Here is an 8243-nt window from a genome sequence, read left to right as displayed (position 1 = left end):
GATAAAATAACTTTCCAAAGTAAAAGTAAAATCATTTTCAGACAACAAAAACTAAGAAAAGTATGTCACCAGTAAACCAACACTGAAGGACATACAAGACTATTCTTCAAGCCAAAAGTAACTGTCCAGTTGGACACAGTTAGGAACAATAAAAAGCATAAATATATGGATTATTCTAAGTAAATATATGCTATATAACTCCATATTTAAAATGTATTGTGATTTAAAATATATATAATTAACATACAAGAAAAATATAAATTTTAAAGAGAGGTAAAATGTTTTAAATATCCATGCTGCTTCTGGGAAGAGGTAAAGTACTAATTTATATTAAGGTCTACAGATCCAGTATGACTTTGTAAATTCCAGGATAATTGCTAACTGAACAGCAGAAAAGTGAATATTTAACAAGCTAGTTAATAGGGGAAAATGAGTAAAAATGTTGTACTGTTTCAAAATAAGATGCATTAAAAGAAAAGCAAAATAGTAGAACAAAAAAGAAGCAAATAAGATGATAGACTTAAACCCAAATAATTATATGATTACTTCACAATATGAGCTAATGACTCATTTAGAAGATGATTATCAGTCTTCAAAAAACTGAATGAATGTATTTTAAAAATACAAGGATACAGGAAGGGTGAAAGTAAAAAGACGGAAAAAGATATAACATAGAAACTTTTTCCCAAAAAAAGCTGCTAGTGCTGAGCTAATAACATACAAAATAGATTCTAAGGCAAAAAAGAAGAATTCTCTATAATGATCAAGGTTAAAATTACTGGGAACACATAATTTTAAATTTCTATGCACCTGATAATATAACCTAGTATAATATGCATATAGTGGTATCCAAATACATAAAGCAAAAATTAATTGCAACAAAAAAAAGAAGAAAAATCATCTTTATGGGAGGACTTTTTAACTTCTTTTTCTCAGTATCTGACTGGACAAGCTGACAAAAAGAAGGACAAGAAGATTTGACCAATACAATAAACAAAACTGACTTTATTGGCGTAAGTGGACACCTTAACAGAAAACCACAGAATGCACACTCTTCAAATATTCACAGGATAGTTACTAAACTTCAGTGTATGCTGGGACATGAATAGAGTAAATTTCAAAAATGATAAAGGGTTAAAGTTATACAGAGTGTATTCTCATAACATAATGTAAATACAAGATAATAAAAAAGAAACTCCCGTGTGTTTGGAAATTCAGCAACATATTTTTCAAAAACCAGTAGATCAAAGAAAACATTACAATTAAAAATAGGAAATACGTTTAACTGAATGATAATGAAAGTGCAATATATCAAAACTTGTGTAATACAGCTAAACCCTGCTAAAGGGAATTTATAGATTTGAATGCAATTATTAAACAAGAAGAAAGGCTGGAAATCAAGGATCTAAACATCCATCTCAAGAAGTTTGAAAAGGAGCAGCAAGTTATACCCTAAAAAGATTGTAAATTTAAAAAATTAAGAGCAGAAGCTTGGGGTTTTGAGCATAAGCCACCCCCTTCTCCCTGTACAGCAGTTTACAATAAACACTGCACTTTCCTTCACCACAAAAAAAATTAAAATAAAATAATTAAGAGCATAAAATCATAGATAATTAGAGTACAATAGAGATCATCAATAGTCAGAGTAGGTTCTTAATTAATAACTATTATAACTAAAGACCAGTAAAATGTATTAGTTCATGGGATGATTGATACAGAAATATTTACAAATGTTACTAATGGAAGAAGGGATATTTTACGGACTCTACCAACTTTAAAAATTCATAAGATAGAAAAACAAACAAATGAAACAAACTTTATGCCAACATAAAAAAAAAACCTAGATTAAATGAACAGAAAAACAAGAAAAAACTTAACAAAGCAGACACAAGCATAGACAGAAAAACTGAAATGGCCTGTGTCGAGAAAATTATTTGGATCTGTAATTTAAAATTAATTCATTTCTCTATATCAACAACAGTTAAGTAGAACATAGATTCATAAAAAAATAAAACTATACAGAGAATCAAAACATCTAGGAATAAATCAAATGACTAGGAGTAAATATACCAAAAATTGTATTAGATCTCTATTTATAAAACTGTAAAATGATTGTGAAAATTTACAAAGGGCCTAAGTAAATGTAGGGATGTTCATATGTTTGTGTTGTAAGACTCAGTATTGTAATTTCTAGTTCTCCTCAATGTATTCTACAGATTCAGTGCAACTCCAAATGCAAATTCTTTTTATATTTTGGTAAAAATATGTATGCAATGCAAATGGTCAAAAAAATAACAAGAACACTCTTGTAAAGCAGAAGGACTTACAGTAACATTATGAAGACATATTATAAAGCTACAATGATTAAAACAGTATGCTACCGATGCAAGGATATAGAAATAAGCAACTGGTACTGAATAGATGATCCAATAACAGACCCATACTTATGGACACACTGGATTTATCATAAAGCTGGCACCACAAGGTAGTGTGGAAAGGAAGATCTTTCCCAAAATGTGCTGAGTCAACTGGATATCCATACAGGAATAAAATAAAAATTAAGACATACTTTATGTCACACACAAAAGTTTTGATGGATTGTGAAATGTAAGTAAATAATGCTTCTAAAAATAATATGGAATGTTTTCATGATATGAAGAAAGAAAAAAGTTTCAGCAGAACAAGAAAGTACTAACTATGGAAGGTAAAACTTGATAAATTTGAATACATCATACATAGTAATTCCTTTTCAACAAAATATACCATTAAGAGTGTGAAAATGGAAGTTACAGCATGGGAGATATTTAACTTTTACAAATGAAAAAGGGTTGACTCCATAATACATAAAGGTTGACTCCCTGAAAAAAATGAAAACATAAAACTATTCAATGTAATTTTTTTGAAATGCAAATGAATTAGTCATCAAATGACCAATAAATGCATAAAAAACTACTCAATTTCATTAGTAAACAGGGAAATGAAAATTAAAACTGAAATAGCACTACACAGACCCCAATTTTAAGTGTTTAAAACATATGGAACAGTAAGTATTCTAATGCACTACTGGAGGAAATACACAGTCTCCAATTTATGATGGTTCAATTAAAATTTTTCTACTTTACAGCAGTGCCAAAACGATACGCATTCAGTAGAAACTGTACATCGAATTTCAATTTTAATCTTTTCCTGGGTTGGCTATATGCAATACAATGCTCTCCTGATGCTGGGCAGCAACAACTCCCAGGCAGTCAAGCAATTATGAGGGTACACAACCGAAACACTTATAACCATTCCGTACCCTACGACCATTCCTTTTTTAACTTTCAGTACAGCATTCAATAAATTACACGGGACACTAAACATTTTGTTTAAAATAGGCTTTGTGTTAGATAATTTGCCCAACTGTAGGCTAATATAAATGTTCTGAGCACATTTAAGGTAGGTGAGGCTAAGCACTGATGTTCGGTAGGTCAGGTGTATTAAACGCATTTTTGACTTACAATATTTTCTACTTATGATGGGTATATCAGAACGTCACCCTATCACAAGTCAAGGAAGAGCTGTACATTTGTACAAACACTCTGGAAGTAATGTGTGGCATTATATACTGTTTGGCATTATATAAATTTGAATATACACATAACCTATCTCACAGCAATTTAACTCCTTGGTATATACCCAAATAAAATATATGCACATTGGCACAAGGAAAAATTCCCAGAGCTCACACACAGACACAAAGTTTTGATGGTACAATGCATAAATTGCGGTATATTCATTTAATGGACATAATCCTGAAAAATCTTTACAACTACATCTACACCTAACAATCCGTAACGATGTCACAAGTATTATGTTTAGGAAAAGAAGTCAGACACAAAGAATACATACTGCTTGATTTTAACTTACATATATTTCAAACACAGGTACAGATAAATTATATTATTCGATATAATATAACAAAGTTATAACAATAGTTACCGATGGGGAGTAGGGACTGTAGTTTGGGGAAGAAATGTGAGGGGAGCTTGTGCTATTTCTTTCCCTGCATCATACTGAGATGTATGTTCATTTTGTAATAATTGCTGTACACTTATGCCTGTACATTTGGGGGTATGTGCTATATTTCAATTTCTTTAAAATTATAATAAAAATAAAAGGAGACAAACTGCGAGAAAATATGTGACACAAAGATTAGCTGTGCCAGTCCAATATGTGATGAATAGTATCAAGGGAAAGAGGGAACAAAAAGACGAGAATTAGTAAGTATCCTCGCTCAGGAGTAGAAGATCCTAAGAAGATCATAGAGCTGATCTGAGATTTTAATATAGATAGGATGGCTCTAAAACTTGAGCTTTTAATTACTCTGTTTTTATGTCTTCTGAAAAAATAGTATTCAGGCATTCTTGTTTTTAAATTAACCAACACTAATTGAAAACAACTGAGATAAGTGATTAAGCTTAATGCTAAATTTAACAGATGAAGCATGTTAATCATGATTATTCAGGGGAGGCCCCATTTTGTTCTCTTATTGGGCTGGCTCTTTTACCTCTCCCTCTCATCCTCACCCATATAATCCACCCTCACCTCCTGCTATATTACTAACTTAATAACCTGTTCATAACCTGGTGTATAATTATACATATTCCCCCATGCTCTTACAATTATATGCCAATGCATTAGGACATATGTTTTAAGCCACAGATACAAATAAATGCCTGGAACCAGCTGTGTTTCCAGTCTCCCATTACTCCCTGGATTTTGGTGAGCTCCTTTGGTCTGAATACTCAGGTCTCTTTTAATGTATTTATTCATTGCTTGTATTCTATGTTCATTTTCTTCCTTAAAGTTAATCTAACACACCATATGCTTCTCCCTCGTTTTATATTGTTAAAGTACACTTAAAGAAATTTCTTCCAACTTGTTTGCCAGGTCACTAATTTAGGCCTCAAAAGACAATTCGATCCTCTAACTATATAAGGGAAGTGTTTCGTTGTTATTCAGAAACCAGATTTGTTTTCCCTGCTTAACTATATGCATGTGTAAGTGTGTGGATGTGTGGTGAAGCATCGAATTTCCTTAGCTGTTGTAATTAATTTTTTTCTGTTCAAATTATCAGCCTCCTCCAGCATCTTTACTATGACCGTCACGTGTTCTATGAGTGCTGAATCTTACTCAGTCTCTGGCGGCCTCAGCTATGTTGGCCCATCCTGTTAGTCTCAGAAAATACTAGGCGCAATCCCTTGAGTGAAAAGGAACGGCGTCTCTCCATCAGTGCACCAGTGACACAGCATCAGGCAGGCCACAGTCCCAGCTCCTAGCTAAGATATTTAGAAGATCAAGGACATCCACGGGGCTGACTTTAAACCTTCCCACCACAGACCCCAGAGCTCTGAGGGGGCACATTTTTCTCAGGACCTGCACCCTTGTGATCTTCCAAAGATTCTCTGACAATGGACTCCAGACAGTTTGCCTCTCCCATAGCTGAGAAACGCCACATCGGTTTTCTGGGGCCAAAGGATTAATTCGGACCATTATTTTCCAACAGATTTCAAATCTGGACACGCAGATAGATTAGTGTTGGTAACAGTGGAGAATGAGCTGCAGTGTGAGGAGTCTAGCTCTGGAACTAAAGCCCGTGTGGGATTTTTCCCCACCCAACCGTGGGCAATGACAAAGGCTTCCCTGGCAGGCCTGGTGGGGGGGGAGGGGAAGGGGGGACGGGCGCCCTCCCCACACCAGACTTGGAGCACAGCCAAGGCACTGCAGTCTCGGAGGGGAGCAGCAATCGAGGACCCAGTCCCCCCCCATCTTCTCACCCCCCAGGAGCTTTGTTCCGGTTTCCCTCAGCAATGAGACAATCCCCAGGTCTTCACTGAGCTTCCCGACCTTCCTGACCCTCGCACCTCCTTGTCCCAGTGAAAGATTTCGGGGACCGATGCTTTCTCCTGGTTAGCCTCGTACTTACGTCACTGCAGTATGGCATTAAGGGCTTGACTACTTTCATTTTGGCTTTGACCACTGGGCAGCACCCAGCAGCTCAGCTCCCGACGCAGCAGATGCTGGGACTTGCCGCGCAGACACCCCTTCAGGACCCTGGCACTGCCCTGACCTTTCAACAGCCTTGGCTTCTCAGAGTTTGCAGGTGAGTGGCTGCCAGAAACTTCCCACAGCCTCAGGAAGCTGCCAAGGCCCGAGGTTACACCCCGTCGACAACCAGCCTGGGCGCAATGACCAGTACAAGCGGGGATGGAAAGCCCCGCCTCCCCCCGACCACCAAGTTGAACATCACCCAGCTCGAGCTCCGTGCAAGCCCAGCTGAGGCCTGTGCTTTCGTTCTAAGTGCTTGGCTGTTCGACCACCCGTTCTGCCCAATTCCCCGACCTTCACTCCTCCGTAAGAGACCCTGGGCCACTTCCCCCAAGACGACAGGCACTCAAAGTGAACCTCGTAGTCTGTTTCCAACCTGGACCTAAGACAACAGTTGGCTACAGGTCTTCATTTGCCCCAGTCCACTGTTTCTTTACCGTAATCTTGCTTTAACTTTTCTAGGCAAACTACAGACAAAGCAGAAAAACCTAATTATGAGTTTAAGTATAAAGAGTAGATGGTAGGAGAGAGGAAGTTGGGAAGGAGGGGGAAGAAAGAAGGTTTGTTAATCTTCTTACCTTATATAATGGGCATAAAGAGCTACTGAAGACAGCGGCTGAGCCGGGTCAGAGAAGCGCACCGGGCAGCACACGAGCGGGAACCTGGCTGGGCGGAGGCAGCGAGCACAGCTGCCGGACATGCGCAGCCGGGCTGCTGACTAGGCATGCGCAGCCGGGCTGCTGACGGAGCTGCGGAAGCACCGCCTTCCAGGGCGTCCTGGCCAACGCGGTGCTGTTCCTCAACGCCACGCCTTTCGGCTGGGAGGGCACCCAGGCTGGCCATATTTAAAAAAAAAAAAAAGAGAGAGAAATCTAAAATTGAACAATTTAAATATGAACTAGGTATTATATACAAAATCATTCACTTAAATATGAAAATAGTATTATGATTATGTAAGAAAATGTCTTGTTTTAAGAAAGACATACATAAGTATACAAAGGTGATATATAATGCCAACAGCTTAAAATAATTCAGCCTAAAATATATAAATATAGCAGGTATAGAAAAATATATTAGCTAAGCCTATATGATGAGGAGTATGAATATATACATAGTAATTTTGCTCTGGTTCTTGCTTTTTTGTATATGTGAAAGTTTTTATGATAACAGTAAACAAAAGCATGAATTCATGAAATATTAACTTTGCAGAATATTATTTGATTATAAAAACGACCAAAATTATTATATATAACCTGAAATTAAAGTGAAAGAGGCAACTTGAAGTGAACTCTATGTGTTCTCAATTTTATCTATCATAGAAAGTAGTAACACAAAAATGTTAACTAACACTCATATTTCAAGAAATGCTAGTATAAAAAAATGACTTAGTATTGTGGAGAAAAACAGAGAACCCCAAATGTAGACATTTAGAACTCATTGTGTCTACAAAGGGATAGAAACCAAACTGTGATTCAGAAAGGGATATATGGGATATATATCTCTGGGAGATATATATATATATATATATATATATATATATATATATATATATATATATATATATATATAAAAGCTGCTGCTGTTTTTTGCACGTTTTCTGCATCATTTGACTTTCACCATCTGTAATTTTTACTTTGATAACAAATAATAAAATTGAATTGAATAAAAATCTGTGTTGACTATCATGAATTACATATTCTGCCTTTCTTTTTATCTAATAATTTTCATGAAATATATAAAGTGATTCTCTTGCTATGATTGGTTTTGAATTTTATTGATAGGTGACAATATATGCTTCAAAGATATCTATTCTCCAAAACTCATATGAAGAGAAATAATTCATAAGTTAGATGCAGCCCTCCACAGAGTATGGCCGATCGTTACTGCCTTCCATTGCCACTTAGATCAAGAATGTTCCCTATAGCTCTATAAAGCAAATAATATAGTAACAGGAAATCATCCCAAATATCAAAAACCCTGTTTTGATGACATATTTTTTTTCACATCGGACTTCAAATTTACCCAGGGATTTAGAGTACTCTGATTTATTTTATGATTTGATTTTTCTGTCTAAAACACAACTTTTTTACATAACCTTGCAGTTTCCAATCATGTTACAAGTGTAAACAACAGAATGAGGATGTTTGCATGTG

General features: G+C 36.0%; 1 long non-coding RNA gene across 1 annotated transcript in view; it reads right to left on the bottom strand.

The window, feature by feature from the left end:
* The window catches only part of LOC307185884, a 74622-nt gene extending 67767 nt beyond the window's left edge, over positions 1 to 6855 (bottom strand). The window contains exon 1 of the long non-coding RNA XR_013828197.1: positions 6669 to 6855. This is a non-coding gene — a long non-coding RNA (uncharacterized lncRNA). The remainder of the gene's footprint in view (positions 1 to 6668) is intronic.
* Between the last annotated feature and the right edge of the window lie 1388 nt (positions 6856 to 8243).

The sequence above is a fragment of the Stenella coeruleoalba genome (genome assembly GCF_951394435.1).
Source record: "Stenella coeruleoalba genome assembly, chromosome: 4".
Lineage (NCBI taxonomy): Eukaryota > Metazoa > Chordata > Mammalia > Artiodactyla > Delphinidae > Stenella > Stenella coeruleoalba.
Note: the sequence above shows the minus strand (reverse complement) of the source record. Positions and strands in the feature narration are given on the sequence as shown.